Below are 17,167 nucleotides of genomic sequence, written 5' to 3'. Positions count from 1 at the left end.
TGAAGAGTTCGTAGCTAACAGAACACAGCTCGTCATTCTTAATTAAGAGAAATTTCCGGACATAAAAGTAACTTACAATGAATTTCAAGGGAGTGTTACAGGACCACGAAATTTCAAAATGTAATGGGATAGGTTCCTTGTACAAAAATAAGTAAGAAATGTCCAGCGCACACAGGCTGTAAGTATGGGTATGAGCACTTGTTCATCTTCGCTACTATGAAATAGATGTCTTCTACCGGAAAGCCTACGCTTTCCATATAACTGAGAGAAGTAATATTGACCAAATGATGAAAAAACTGTTCATTAAACATGGGGTCTAAACTGCGTTCAAATGGTTCAGATGGCTCTGGGGTCATCAGTCCCCTGGACTAAGAAACTACTTAAATATAACTAACCTAGGGACATCACACACATCCATGCCCGAGGCAGGATTCGAACCTGCAACAGGAGCAGGCGTGAGGTTCAGGACTGAAGCCCCAAGAACCGCTCGGCCACAGGGGCCGGGAAAATGCGTAGTCTAAGAACTATGAGCATTTGTTCGTCTTCGCTAGCGTGAAACACATTTCTTTTACTGAACAAGTGCTCGTAACTGTTAAAGCATGCATCTTCAAAACCACGCTTACTGGACACTTTTACGTGTTTTTTTTCCATACTACCTTCTCTCAAAATATGAAAAGGAAAGAGCTTGTTGTAAAAGAGGTGTTTCATAGCTGAACAAGTACTGTTATAACTTAGGTTGTGCGCTTTAGAGCCCTTGTAAACTAGACGGTCTTTATTGTTGTTCGATGCAAGGAACTTGCCCCTAAAGTTTGCATGTGTTTTATGGTACACCCTGTATATGTAAGTGACGTAGTAGTTAACGGTAGAAATTCCAGGAGACTCTGTTGGGGTATACTGTATAAATACAAGTCGCAACGTGAGAAGAAAGTAGCGAAAGGCAGGAACAGCTGTAGGTCATTGTCACTTGGTGCATCGACTTGCATTAGGCTTTCTACGTAATTAAATGTAGCTCACTGCGCTTAAACGGGCATAGGGACTCATTACTGTGTTATAAAACGTATGCAGAACAATCAACAGAGGCAGTCACAAACTTTCAATGTTCAGTGGAGTATGTGTACAGAGCGATTTTAAGAGGCACGATCACAAAAAACAAATAGCAACAAAGGTAGATGTAAGACAGATTCACTGGAAAAATCCACACTAAGTAATAGTCCGCTCACAAAGAAGGTAGTTAACAAAATCCTCGGTACACCAGTACCATCTTTGTTCGTGTCTAGTATTCAGGTTTCGTTTGATTTTTTAGAGTCTGGTAATCTGTCTGGTTTGACACCGCACGCCACGCATTCATCCCGTGTGTCGGACTCTACATTTCAGAGAGGCATTTCCACCATCCGGCCACAGTATTTTGCTGGACGCATTCGAATCTCTGTACTCCCCTGAAGTTTTTTACCCTTTGCAGATCTCACTAGTAACCTGGAAGATCCCTGATGTCGTAACACATGTCCTATCAAACTCTCCCTTCTTTCTATCAATGTTCCCAATATGTTCCTCTCTTCGCTATTTCTACGCAGAATCTCTTTATACATTATGTTCTCCTAATTTTCAACGTAATTGTGTAGCACTATATCGGAAAACTTTCTATTCCGTTCTTTTCCAGTTTTACCGAAATTCGTGATTCACTACCATACAGCACTGTGCTTCGAACGTACAGTTACAGAAATTTCTTTCACGAATTAAGGGCTAGGTTTGATACCAACAGAGTTCTATTCACTGGGAATTCCCTCTTTGCCTGTGATAATCTGCTTTTTATGTCATGCTTGCTTCGTCCGTTGCGTGGTACTTTGGTTCCAAGGTACCATAATTTCTTAAATTCTCTTGTTTTGCGCTCATAAAATTATAATTTATCATTAACCTCACTTCTGCTAGTCTTCTTCACATTCGCCTTCCTTCGCTTTTAGTCTCGGTCCATATTCCATGCAACAGATAGTGTGAATCCTCTTTACTTTCATTCAGGATAGCAGTGCCATAAGCTAATCATTCACTGATTTCCTTTCATCATAAATATGAATGCCAAGCTTGAAACATTATTTTATATCCGTAGTTACTTCTTTGATTTGTAGATTCAACACAAAGGCAAAAAATTGCATGTCTGCCTTCCACAGTGTTTAGTACGAGCACTATGTTCTTTGCCTTCTCTCAATTCTTGAAAATTTTGTATATTAGGCATATTTCACTGTGGCTTACTTCTACTATCAGAATTTCGAGTATCTGGTACCCCTTTACACTGTCGAATGCTTTTTATACGTTGCTAAATCCTATGATCGTGTGTCGATTTTTCTTCAACTTGCTTCCGTTACCAAGCCCTGCATCACACTCGTCTCTTTTGTAACTGTATCTTTCATAAAGCCAAACTTATCGTCATCCAACCGGTCTTCAATTTTATTTTCAGTTTTTCTGTTCATTGTTCTTGCCATCAAATTCAATCCACGAGCTGTTAAGCTGTTGATACTTTTTTCGGGGTTGCGTGGATGATATACTTCCAGAACTGTGAAGGTATGTCTCTAGTGTCACAGATTCTATACACCATCTTGAATAGTCGTCTGGTTCTCATTTCACGCAAGGAAGTTTCTCTTTCAAAGCTCTGTTAAAATATGAAACTGATACTGTATCCACCATGTGTTCCATAATGACTCTAAATTCTTTTCATATCGCGTCATCAAACAAGTTGACGCACTCGTAGAATACTTCATTGTATTCTTTCAACCAGGATGTTCTGTTCTCTGCGTTTAAAAATGGAAGTATTACTACAATGTTAATGCTGACGCCATTGCTTGTCATTTCACTAGATGTCTAGATGTTGTTTGGAGCAAGCAGATGTGTCTGTGCGGTTCTAGGCGCTTCAGTCTGGAACAGCGTGATCGCTACGGTACCATGTTCGAATCCTGCCTCGGGTATTGATGTGTGTGAGGTCCTTAGGTTAGTTAGGTTTAAGTAGTTCTAAGTTCTAGGGGACTGATGACCACAGATGTTAAGTCCCATTGTGCTCAGAGCCATTTGCATCATTTTTTTGTTGTTTGGAGTTTTCTGTATTCTGAATCATTCCATTTCGATTCGTGTTTCTTGACATGTTTTTTTTCTTTTTTTTTGTATTCATTTCACCTTGGCCTCCATCCACAGCTTCTTTATTTCATTTCTTAGTGACTTATATCTCTGTATTTCTGCCGATCAGTTGAGGTACTTATTCGGATGACGATGGTTTTTATCGCAAGTGCCTTCCTTGTGCCTCTTTTTGTCTCTTTAACTTCAGTAGTATCTTGCGATACATCCATTCCGCTTCAAACTGAACTGCCCACTGTAGTATTCTTTATTTTAGTACCAGCAGCCTTACAGACCTTCAAACGCACCTCATCGAACCTCCGTGTCTCACCTCTTTGCTCGTTTAATTTTTCATATGATTCTCTTACACTTTGTTATGCTCTTCATCTCCAAGATGTGATGTGAATCTATAGCTACTTCTGAGTATGCCTTACTGATACGTATTTTACTTGGGAAGCTCTTTGCGGCTATGTCGTAATTCACCTAAAATTTCCCACTTTGTCTGGCCATTTCCAAATATACCTCCTTCTCTAATGTTGTCGGAACAGCGTATTCACAATAACTAGCTGACATACACTCCTGGAAATAGAAAAAAGAACACATTGACACCGGTGTATCAGACCCACCATACTTGCTCCGGACACTGCGAGAGGGCTGTACAAGCAATGATCCCACGCACGGCACAGCGGACACACCAGGAACCGCGGTGTTGGCCGTCGAATGGCGCTAGCTGCGCAGCATTTGTGCACCGCCGCCGTCAGTGTCAGCCAGTTTGCCGTGGCATACGGAGCTCCATCGCAGTCTTTAACACTGGTAGCATGCCGCGACAGCGTGGACGTGAACCGTATGTGCAGTTGACGGACTTTGAGCGAGGGCGTATAGTGGGCATGCGGGAGGCCGGGTGGACGTACAGCCGAATTGCTCAACACGTGGGGCGTGACGTCTCCAGAGTACATCGATGTTGTCGCCAGTGGTCGGCGGAAGGTCCACGTGCCCGTCGACCTGGGACCGGACCGCAGCGGCGCACGGATGCACGCCAAGACCGTGGGATCCTACGCAGTGCCGTGGGGGACCGCACCGCCACTTCCCAGCAAATTAGGGACACTGTTGCTCCTGGGGTATCGGCGAGGACCTTTCGCAACCGTCTCCATGAAGCTGGGCTACGGTCCCGCACACCGTTAGGCGTCTTCCGCTCACGCCCCAACATCGTGCAGCCCGCCTCCAGTGGTGTCGCGACAGGCGAGAATGGAGGGACGAATGGAGACGTGTCGTCTTCAGCGATGAGAGTCGCTTCTGCCTTGGTGCCAATGATGGTTGTATGCGTGTTTGGCGCCGTGCAGGTGAGCGCCACAATCAGGACTGCATACGACCGAGGCGCACAGGGCCAACACCCGGCATCAAGGTGTGGTGATCGTCGAGGGGCACTGAATAGTGCACGGTACATCCAAACCGTCATCGAACCCATCGTTCTACCATTCCTAGACCGGCAAGGGAACTTGCTGTTCCAACAGGACAATGCACGTCCGAATGTATCCCGTGCCACCCAAAGTGCTCTAGAAGGTGTAAGTCAACTACCCTGGCCAGCAAGATCTCCGGATGTGTCCCCCATTGAGCATGTTTGGGACTGGATGAAGCGTCGTCTCATGCGGTCTGCACGTCCAGCACGAACGCTGGTCCAACTGAGGCGCCAGGTGGAAATGGCATGGAAAGGCATTCCACAGGACTACATCTAGCACCTCTACGATCGTCTCCATGGGAGAATAGCAGCCTGCATTGCTGCGAAAGGTGGATATACACTGTACTAGTGCCGACATTGTGCATGCTCTGTTGCCTGTGTCTATGTGCCTGTGGTTCTGTCAGTGTGATCATGTGATATATCTGAACCCAGGAATGCGTCAATAAAGTTTCCCCTTCCAGGGACAATGAATTCACGGTGTTCTTATTTCAATTTCCAGGAGTGTATATTGTAGAACGCATTTAGTCTCTCTCCTCTGTCAGTCCTGCAACGAAGTATATAACCTCTCGTATATTTTTCATCTGCTTATTCCCCTATTACCGAGTTCCAGTCACCATTGATTATCAGATTATCATCTCCATTATTTCACAGTGCATCGTGAAGTCTCCATTCAGTATCCTCAAATACTTTTATTTCTTTATCTTCTTCAGCTTGTTATGCTAGTTATTGCATGTTCACAGCCTTGTTGAAGTCACCTCCCGGAGGCCCGACTGGAGGACTAATGCGGAAACTTTTGCCAATGGAGAGACGCTTTTACAAAAGCTGGCCAAATGTCCTGGGGATACACATGGTGTGTCGTTAACGCAATGGCTCCCATTTGGTAACCGATTTATTCAGTAAGCGTAATGCTTAGTGAAGTGCAGTGTCATACACTATAAGAGAGGGTTCTTCATCTCGTTGTGGTTCAGTGTTAAAATTCCGGAAATGTGGTATCCTAGAAAGGTCTACCAATGTATTACTGCTCTCGTGAAAAGTACACAAAGATAAAATCGGAGTCACTGGACCTCGCACGGAGAATTACCAACAATCTTCCTTCCCAGTCAAGATTAGAGACTGTAACAGGAAAGAGACGAAGTGACGTTGGTACACAAAGCACCCCCCGGCATTCGTCTTAAGGTGGCGTGCGGAGTACAGTTGTAGATGTAGAAGCAAATATGGGTACAGATAAACATCTACAAAATTTTATAGCATTTTACAGCAGGTCTGTCTGAGTCACGACATAATAACTGGAAAGAACCTGGTCAAAAAAACTACGCCGTTGAAAACGTAGTTCTGTATCGAACTGCAAGAACATTTTCGAAAATTCAACGCTAAAGAAGAAGAAAACGGTATCATTTCCAATATTTCTGTGTACACTGACAAAAAATTAAGTGAAAGTGTGAAAGTTTGAGGTACGATATGATAGATAATTGAAAAGAAGAACTAATTCGTTGTTGTGGGTATTTTCCTCCGTTTAAAAACTGAAACACCATTTTCTAGCAGCACTTTGAATTTATTTCTGTGGATATTCTATTCGTCTTTTACATTAAGGTATCGTCAGTGGAGCTCTTCTGGAATAATACAGTTTTGTTTCCACATGCGGTACTTAACAGAATTAAAATTTTTTCACAATATCAGTTTTACATTAATGAATTATTAGTTACCTATATTTGTTCTTCGAAATTTCTTTTTGCTCATATGCAGTTATCGGTTAGACGTCACACTATAACTTCACATATAAAACAGCGTCTCATGTTCACATCATCATCTATTCGCTTTGTAGTCGTAGTCTTCATATTTTGATTCTTACTCCCTCTCTGTCTCTTTCTCTTTCTCGGGCGCGCGTGTGTGTGTATGTGTTTACGATTACAAGTGACGAGTATTAAATCCAGGCTGAAGTACTAGCAACCGCGTCCACGACTCTGCACAACATACCATCCAAGTGTCTTGATGTAGTGTCAACATTTCCACAGTATTTTTTTTTAGTCATCTGTGTGACTAGCTTGATTAAGTCAGCCACCAAATTCTCTCCTGTGCCAATTCTTCATCTCAGAGTAGCACTTTCAGTCTACTTCCTCAATAATTTGCTGAATGTATTCCAGTCTCTGTCTTCTTCTATAATTTTTGCCTCTGCAGCTTCCTCTAGTACCATGAAAGTTATTCCTTGATGCCTTAAGAGATGTCCTGTCATCCTGTGCCTTATCCTTGTCAGTGTTTTCCACATAGTCATTGCTTCTCCGGTTCTGCGTAAGACTTCCTCATTTCTTACATTATCAGGAAACCAAATTTTCAACATTCATCTGTAGTAACAGCTCAGGTTTTCCCACAGTCCATGTTTCACTGCCAAACAATGCTGTGCTCCGAAGGTACATTCTTAGAAATTCCATCCTCAAATTAAGGCCTATTTTGAGTCTAGTAGATTTCTCGTGGCCAGGAATGCCATTTTTCCCTGTGCTAGTCTGCTTTTGATGTCCTCCTTGCTCCGTACGTGATTATATTACTGCCTAGGTAGCTGATTTCTTAAATTAGTCTACTTCGTGACCATCGATCCTGATCTTAAGTTTCTCGCTGTTCTCATTTCCGTACTTCTCATTACTTTCGTTTTTTTTTCGATTTAGTTTCAGTCCAAATTCTGTTTTCATCAGACCATTCCATCCAGCAGATCATGTAATTCTTCTTCAGTTTCAGTTATGATAGCAATGTCGTCAGCACCTATATCCTTTCACCTACAATTTTTATTGGACTCCTGAATCTTTCTTTTATTTTTATCATTGCATCTTCGATGTAAGATTAAACAGTATGGGAGAAAGACTGCATCATTGTCTTACGACCTCTTTCATCCGAGAACTTTGTTCTTGGTTGTTCACACTTATTAATCGTTCTTAGCTCTTGTGCATACTGTCTATTACCCGTCTCTACCTACAGCTTACCCCTACGTTTCTCAGAATTTCAAACATCTTGCAGCATTGCACGCCGTCGAACGATTTTTGCAGGTCGACAAATTCTACGAGCGTTTCTTGATTTTTCTTTAGTCTTGCTACCATTATCAACCATAAGATCAGAATTGCCTCTTTCGTGCCCTTACATTTCCTAAAGCCAAACTGACCGTACCAGACACATCCTCAATTTCCTTTTCCATTCTTACGTGTGCTATTCTATTCGGCAACTTCGATGCACGAGCTGTTAAGCTGATTGTGCGATAATTCTCCCGCTTGTGAGGTTTCGAAGTCTTAGGAATTGTTGGACGCTGTTTTTTCGAAAGTCGAATAGTATGTCGCTAGACTCATACACACCAACTTGTATAGTCTGTTTGTTGCTTTTTTATCCAGTGATATTAGCAATTCCGCTTTATTTAATCGTAAGTACTCCAAAGCTGGCTTAGTTTCTGATTTTAATAATCGATTCCCCACCTCTTCTAAATCGACTCCTGCTTCTCCTTCTATCGCATCAGTGAAATCTTCCCCGTCATAGAGGCTTTCAATTGCACTTTTCCCATCTATCCTCTCTCTCCTCTGCCTTTAACAGCGGAATTCCTAGTGCACTCTTAATGTTACTCTTGCTTGTAATTTTAGCGAAGTTTGTTTTGATTTTCCTACTTCCTTAGTGGTCCTTTCGACAATCATTTCTTTTTCGATTTCTTCCCGTTCTCCAAGCAACCATTTTGTCTTAGCTTCCCTGTACCTCGTTTTTTCATTTCTCAGCAACCTGTATTTATGTATTTCTTGTTTTTCCTGATCATTTTTGTACATCCATCTTTCATCAATCAACTCAAGTATTTCTTGTGTTACCCATGGTTTCTTCGGAGTAGCGTTCTTTGTACCTATGTTTTTCTTTCCAACCTCTGTGATATCCATTTTTAGATATGTCAATTTCCCTTCAACTGTACTGCCTACTGAGCTATTCCTTATTGCTGTGTCTATAGCTTTAGAGAAATTCAAGCCTGACTCGTTATCCCTTAGTACTTTTGTATCGCACTTCTTTGTGTATTGATTCTTCTTGAGTAATCTCTTAAACTTCAGCCTACTCTGCATCACTACTAAATTGTAATCTGAGTCTATATCTGCCCCTCGGTACGCCTTACAATCCGGTATCTGATTTCGGAATCTCTGGGTGACTATGATGTAATCTAACTGAAATCTTGCCATATCAGTCGGCATATTTCCACGTATTCCTCCTACACTTGTGATTCTGGAACATAGTATTCGCTATTACTAGCTTTCTTCTCAAAGAGAGAAGAAAGCTAGTAATAGCTAGCAATTGTCCTAAGCGCATATTCTCCTATAACGGTTTCGTCTACTCCTTACCCTACAACTGTAGTCCAGTCCCCCATGACTATTAGGTGTTCGTCTCCCTGTATGTAGTGTATCACGCTTTCAATATCCTCATATACTTTCTCTGCCTCATTATCTTCAGCTTGCGACATCAGGATGTACACCTGGACTATCACTGCCGATGTTGGTTTGCTGTCGATTTTTATAATAATAATAATCCTATCACTGAACTGTACACAGTAACATACTCCTCGCCCTGCCTTCGTATTCGTAACGAATCCGACTCCCGTTATACCATTTTCTGAAGCTGTTGATATCACCCTATACTCATCTGATTAGAAATCCTTGACTTCTTTCGATTTCACTGACCACTACTATGCATAGCTTGAGCCCTTGCATTTTCAGAATTTCTATCTTTCCTACCACGTCCAAGCTTTTGAAATTCAACGGCCAGAATCGTAGAACGTTTTCATTTCGTTGATTATTGAATCTTTTTCTCACTATCACCTCCCCCTCTGCGGTTCCGTCCTGGATACACTGAGGGGGTGGGATCTTTTGCCAATGGAGAAATCATCATGATACTTTTTCAGTTACAGGCCACATGTCCTTGGGATACACGTTGTATATCATTAATGAGGTGGTTTACATTGCTTTGTGCATCCTCATCATTTTGATCATTGCTGATCCACATTTAGGGGCAGCATCCACCCTAAGGACAAGATCGTTCCCCGAACCTCTTTCTGCTCCTCAAATGTTGACAGAATAAGAGTGACTTCTTATGCTGGTAGTTTTCGGCAATGATGATAATACATCAAAATCTAAGCGGTGGCGGACCGCCGTGATCTAGGGCTAAGGTCTTGAATTGGTAATGAAAATGTTGTTATTGGTTTTGTGAAGCTAAAAAAAAACATGTCCCACGCAGTACTTTTCCAGAACAATGGGAGAAGCAAAGAAACAATTTCGTATTTTTGTTTTTTATTTTCTTACTACTTGGCACAATTTGTATTTTAAATTCCAGACAACTGCACGAAGTTTTCACCAGAAGTTGTAGAGAATTTAATTTTAGTAAAATGATAGTAATAATGTTAACTGTGACTCTATGAATGTGTCAGGTAATCTGCTTTTATTAATACCATAGCTACAAAATGAAATTATGTTAAACCGGAGAAAACAAAGCTCAGAGTTAAGGAAGTTGTACAGCGTACATACTGAGAAGTTGAATAAAAGAGACACACCAAAATTGCAATAGTAAGCCATTGTAGTTGCTACTTATTTTATTACAATCAAAACCATTATAAAATCACAATCACAATAATACAGAAGACTGACATACAAGGCCAGATCACTTGGACCAATAACACATTTCTTTAACCGGAACAAGACGCATAAAACTTGAAATTTGTATATCACCAGGTAAATATACTCAGGTAAAGCTTTACTTAAATAGTAAAAATGTCCATACAATTCCCATCAGAAATCTCATTACTTCCAATCAGCTGAGGAACTGATTAACGGTAAGAACACAGAAATTTTAAGGTTTGGCTAACGAACTTTCCTAAACAAAACTATAGACAAATGAGTAAAACAATTAAGGAGGTTCTTTACTCTTAACCAAACCGATCTTCAACTTTACTTACTCAGTTGATTAATCAACAATATTCTTAGAATGATTACAACTAGAACATGACCATATGACAATACGCCCAAAATGAGGTTGCTTCAATATTGCGTGTTAATTAGCGATACACGCGAGCAGACCAAGGATTCAAATGAATACGAGAGATTCACGAGAAAAGAAATAACATAGAAATGTACTCAACTTTGCACTGCAGTTGAACTTCAGGTGCTATAATTCTCCATCGGAAAGATGGAATCACGCAACATTGACAACAGAACACAAGAAGTAAAGGAAAGGACAGGGCCTTAAATATCTCTCTGCCCCCGTGGTGCTCTGCTCCCAGTATGCTCGCGTTGACCGCTGCCAATTATATGTAACACAAAACACATGAACGGCAGACAATATTCTCAGACATACAACTGAACCGAAACAAATTAACCTGCGTGAGTTACTTAGCCAGTGCCAGCGCTTAAAATTTGATTAATAAGTTCGCTAAAAAATGGTTCAAATGGCTCTGAGCACTATGGGACTTAACATCTGACGTCATCAGTTCCCTAGAACTTAAAACTACTTAAACCTAACTAACCTAAAGACATTACACACATCCATGCCCGAGGCAGGATTCGATCCTGCGACCGTAGCAGTCGCGGGGTTTTAGACTGAAGTGCCTAGAACCGCTTGGTCACCGCGGCCGGCTTAAATTCGCTAAAAATCATGCCCTAAAGTTAAGATGACAATAATTATCTCGGCACGCATTTACACGCCAAACTACCAAATGAACTACAAGAAAGAATAGAGGACGTATCACGGCGTGTCTTGAAACGCCAGAGCCGAACTTACTCACTACTCTTTGCACTTCTAGCTACGTCTTTAACCACACTTCATGTCGGTTGGTTAGCCGTAGCCACACTTCCTCAACTGCCGTCAAGTTAGTCAGCCACGACACCGAGGTAAGTGATAAACAACTAAAACAATTCCAAACGATTTTTAGTACACTGGCATATTCAAGTAAACTGCACGCAACCCACCGAATCAACTCGGCAACTCCAATTCAATCGGCCGGCGCAGCTTCTAACAAACTCAAAGGAGCTTGTCCTTCCGGCCTCTAGGAAAACCAAATCACCACGAGGGGTGGATCTGCCCTCACCACTCAACACGATGTAGCCGCTGGCCCCGCTCCTTCGTTGTCCGACTCGTCCTCTTGCCGTCCTGCCTACGTACTCAGTCCCACGTGACTCTCGCTCAACGCCGATCCCTACACATCTCTCCAGCAGAGAGCACGCGCTACCGTTAAAGCCGCCTCGCCAAAGATGAGCAGAAGACCAATTAGCTTCGAAGCCGACTAAAAGATCAAAATAACGTTCGATGGAAGTTGGTGCCAGAAACCCACCAGCTCACATACAGTTTCACAATACATTCACATAAATATTCAAAAATGTCTGCATTGATTTCAATGCATTTAGCTGCATAGTTATGAATAGACTTTGTTGCTCGTTTCACTTTCATAGGGTTGTTCATAATTTGTCTGTTTCATTAATGATGAGAGCAAGAAATGCCTCACGTATATTGACTTTGTCCTCAAAAGCTATGTCACCATACACAAAAATCCATTGGTGTTAAATAGGGCGATCTGAGTGGCCACAGATATGTAGCACCACGACCATTCCATTTATAGGGAAAATGTTCATTTAAATGTGTAGTGACGGTGTTGGTGAAATGTGGAGTCGCGCCGTCACGTTGAAAATACATTTGCAATCGCGTAGCAAGCGGAACATATTCGAGCATGCGGGGCATTTCTTCTTCAAGGTATTGTAAGTACGTCTCGCCAGTGAATGGCCCAATGAAGTGTGGTTGACTGTAATACGCTACAAGATCATGCTAAATCGCTGCTGGAAATTGCGTTGCACTGATGTCTGTAGGTTTGCTTCAGACCATGTGTGCTCGTTATGTAAATTGTTTATACCATTTCGAGTAAACAGTGCCCCATCAGTAAATAAAATGTATTTGTGTAACTGCCGATTAGAATTTAAGCAGTTGCACAACTCTAAGCGGAGGGCAGGATCTCCCGGATGTAAATGTTGCACTTTTTGTTTATAGCAAGGAAACAGATTATTGTACTTCAATGTACACTATACCTTAGATTGTGAAATGCCTAACCATTGAGAGATACGTCGTGTACTGGTACCTGGGCTCCATTGAACAGTATCCATAACATCCTCACCATCATCTTCTGATTATGAACGCTAGGTGGAGAAACTGTATCCCGTAACATTCGAAAATTTCCCTTAATGGTTCGAGCATTCGGGATCCTCTGAGTTGGAAACATACGCGATATTCTTTAACTGCAGCTGTAGCATTACCATCACATTTGCCATGAACAAACACCGTATCGGCGTATTCCTCTGTCATAAATTTCAAAGACATCCCTGTTTCATAAATAGTCTACAAAATACAACTTGCTGTTCTGGCGTAACCGCAAGCGCCGGAACGAAAAAGAAGAACGCAAGACCAGAGAAGGTGGTGAAAGCACATCGGTCGATGGTGCGCTGATTAGTACCGCGCCAGGACAGGAGCGGACATTTGTGGAGTATTAGGAAGACGGCCTCGCAGAGAGCAGAGAGTGTTACGTTATCAGAGAGTAATGATCCATATCCATTGCTACTTTGAATACTGTGTATCGCAAGGACTCGGATTTTTGCATGACACACATCGATTGCGACACCTTTGTACAGTAAAGATAAGTATCGTCAATCTTCCTTATAGAAATAAAACTACTAATGTCATTTGCTTGAATTGTTGTGTAGCATTCCTTAGGCACCCTATATGAGACGAGTGGTCAAGAACCATCAGTTACTTTAGGTTTAACTGAAATACGATGTTGTTATTATGTTCTTTCACTGAGCAATATAGAATACTAACTGCCGGACGTTGTGGCCGAGCGGTTCTAGGTGCTACAGTCTGGAACCGTGCGACCGCTACGATCGCAGGTTCGAATCCTGCCTCGGGCATGGATTTGTGTAATGTCCTTAGGTTACTTAGGTATACGTAGTTCTAAGTTCTAAGTGACTGATGACCTCAGATGTTAAGTCCTATAGTGTTCAGAGCCATTTGAACCATTTGAGAAAATTAACTCATTTCAAGGTTAGAAAACAACTCAATACGAAATTCTGGAAATTTGTGGTAAGACCTAATGGGGCCAAACTGCTGACGTCATCGGTCCCTAAGCTTACACACTACTTAACCTAACTCAAACGAACTTACACTAAGAACTCGAACCTCCGACGGAGGGAGGAGCGCGAACCGTGGGAGAACGCCTAGAACACACGGCTATACCTCGTGGCATTCAGTAACAGTTGCCAACAATGTCATAAACGTTTCTACATTCTTAAGGAAAAGCAAACAAATTTACTTGTATAATAATCTTTGCTTCTCTGAATATTCTGGAAAACTACTGCGAATACAAGTCTGGAACGTGTTTTATTAGATTCATCAGACCAATAACAACAAAATAAATGGAAATATTGTGTTACTTGAAACTCGTATATTTCTGCAATGGTTTCATATTAGCTGAGCCACTAAATTTCGGGCAGAATCTTTCATTAGCCATTTTTCTTCGTGAATCATCCAATATATATATATATATATATATATATATATATATATATATATATATATATATATATATATATATAGGGTGTTTCAAAAATGACTGGTATATTTGAAACGGCAATAAAAACTAAACGAGCAGCGATAAAAATACACCTTTTGTTGCAATATGCTTGGGACAACAGTACATTTTCAGGCTGACAAACTTTCCAAATTACAGTAGTTAAAATTTTCAACAACAGATGGCGCTGCAAGTGATGAGAAAGATATAGACGACAACGCAGTCTGTGAGTGCGCCATTCTGTATGTCGTCTTTCTGCTGTAAGCGTGTGCTGTTCATAACGTGCACGTGTGCTGTGGACAACATGGTTTATTCCTTAGAACAGAGGATTTTTCTGGTGATGGAATTCTACAACATAGAACACAGTGTTGTTGCAACAAGACGAAGTTCTCAACAGAGGTTTAATGTAACCAAAGGACCGAAAAGCGATACAATAAAGCATCTGTTTGAAAAATTTCAACGGACTGGGAACCTGACAGATGAACGTGCTGGAAAGGTAGGGCGACCGCGTACAGCAACCACAGAGGGCAACGCGCAGCTAGTGCAGCAGGTGATCCAACAGCGGCCTCGGGTTTCCGTTCGCCATGTTGCAGCTGCGGTCCAAATGACGCCAATGTCCACGTATCGTCTCATGCGCCAGAGTTTACACCTCTATCCATACAAAATTCAAACGCGGCAACCCCTCAGCGCCGCTACCATTGCTGCACGAGAGACATTCGCTAACGATGTAGTGCACAGGATTGATGACGGCGATATGCATGTGGGCAACATTTGGTTTACTGACGAAGCTTATTTTTATCTGGACTGCTTCGTCAATAAACAGAACTGGCGCATATGGGAAACCAAAAAGCTCCATGTTGCAGTCCCATCGTCCCTGCATCCTCAATAAGTACTGGTCTGGGCCGCCACTTCTTCCAAAGGAATCATTGGCACATTTTTCAGATCCGAAACGACTACTGCATCACGCTATCTGGACATTCTTCTTGAATTTGTAGCGGTACAAACTGCCTTAGACGACACTGCGAACACCTCGTGGTTTATACAAGATGGTGCCCGGCCACATCGCACGGCCGACGTCTTTAATTTCCTGAATGAATATTTTGATGATCGTGTGATTGCTTTGGGCTATCCGAAACATACAGAAGGCGGCGTGGATTGGCCTCTCTATTCGCCAGACATGAACCCCTGTGACTTCTTTCTGTGGGGACACTTGAAAGACCAGGTTTAGCGCCAGAATCCAGAAACAATTGAACAGCTGAAGCAGTACATCTCATCTGCATGTGAAGCCATTCCGCCAGACACGTTGTCAAAGGTTTCGCGTAATTTCTTTCAGAGACTACGCCATATTATTGCTACGCATGGTGGATAAGTGGAAAATATCGTACTATATAGTTTCCCAGACCGCAGCGCCATCTGCTGTTGACAATTGTAACTACTGTAATTTCGGAAGTTTGTTTGCCTGAAAATGTACTGTTGTCCCAAGCATATTTCAACAAACGGTGTATTTCTATCGCTGCTCGCTTAGTTTGTATTGCCGTTTCAAATATACCGGTCATTTTTGGAACACCCTATGTATATATATATGAGAACATGGATTTCTCGAATTACAGCGCCAACTACCAGGAGTCGAAAAAAATGTTTGAGACAAAATATACGTAGTTTCTTACGTAGAATCTGATTCTGCAATAAACCATTGGGGCTGGGGTGGCGGGCTAATTTTAGCGCTAGTAGATGCCCCCTCGGAAATAATCAACTTTGGATTCTACACATTTTTTGTGTGAATCTTATATATATATATATATATATATATATATATATATATATATATATATATATATATGAGAGAGTGTGACAGAAAGAATAAAGGAATGGACGTTACGTTGACAAGCTTACATAGACAAAGGAGGAATGGGAAAGTTATCAGAGAAAATGCTTACAGTTCTTACCTTTTATGTAATTCTGTTCCATAGTAGTTCAGTAGTTAGCTTTCCGAATATGAAAAGTACAAGACAAAAGGACCGCAACATGAAAATATGTGTCAAGATTTTATAGCTCACTTGGCAGTGTCGTCATTAACCTATAACCGAACACGAGAAAACGTGAAGTAGGACTTGACTAACTAACCAATTTATTGGTGTGAAAATGTGCTGTGAAATGTTTAATAAGTATCGCATATAAAACAATATTGTACTTCAAAGATTAAATATACTAAGGAGCAGGAGGTGGAAATTAGTATTTAATGTCCCGTCGACATAGATTTCATTTTAGATGGAGCATAAGCTTCGATTAGGGAAGGATGGGGAAGGAAATCGGCCGTGCCCTTTCGATTGTACCAACCAGGCAATTGCCTGAAACCATTTAGGGAAATCACGGAAAACCTAAATCAGGATGGCCCGTAACGGGTTTGAACGGTAGTCCTCCCGAATGCGAGTCCAGTGTGCCAACCACTGCGCCACCTCATCCATACTTACTTTTATTTCTTTAACGACATGGGTACTCTCCTCAAACTAATTCATACTTCTTAACTTTATAAATGGAAGACCTCCTGGGTTGATTTGTCATTTATCTCTCCCACTTCTCAATGATACCAAATCATAATTATCTATGCAATTAATTTTTTAAAAGTGGCACAGACAGTCAGTAACCAAAAAAAAAAAAAAAACTACAATGCACCATACATCGGACATAGATACTTATAATTTTCTTTCTGCAAAATTATTCAACTATTTTCGATAATCATTATTATTTAACTCTTTATTTACTGAAAAGATCATACTATCAGCACACCATCAAAACTCTTCATCGGATTATTAAATACAATTCTATTGAACCTTACACATAACATCTCCACTAACTTATAATACACATAGGTTATGAAAATCATGTTGTAAAAACGTTGTTTATCAGAAAAGGCAGTAAATATAACCTATGCAACAAAATGTATTAGTTTCGCCAATTTGAAGTGAAAAAGCTTAATCAAAATTATAACTTACATGTCACCACGTATGAATGAATAAGCA

This window comes from Schistocerca gregaria, chromosome 4, assembly GCF_023897955.1.
Source record: "Schistocerca gregaria isolate iqSchGreg1 chromosome 4, iqSchGreg1.2, whole genome shotgun sequence".
NCBI lineage: Eukaryota > Metazoa > Arthropoda > Insecta > Orthoptera > Acrididae > Schistocerca > Schistocerca gregaria.
This window is presented reverse-complemented; position numbering follows the sequence as displayed.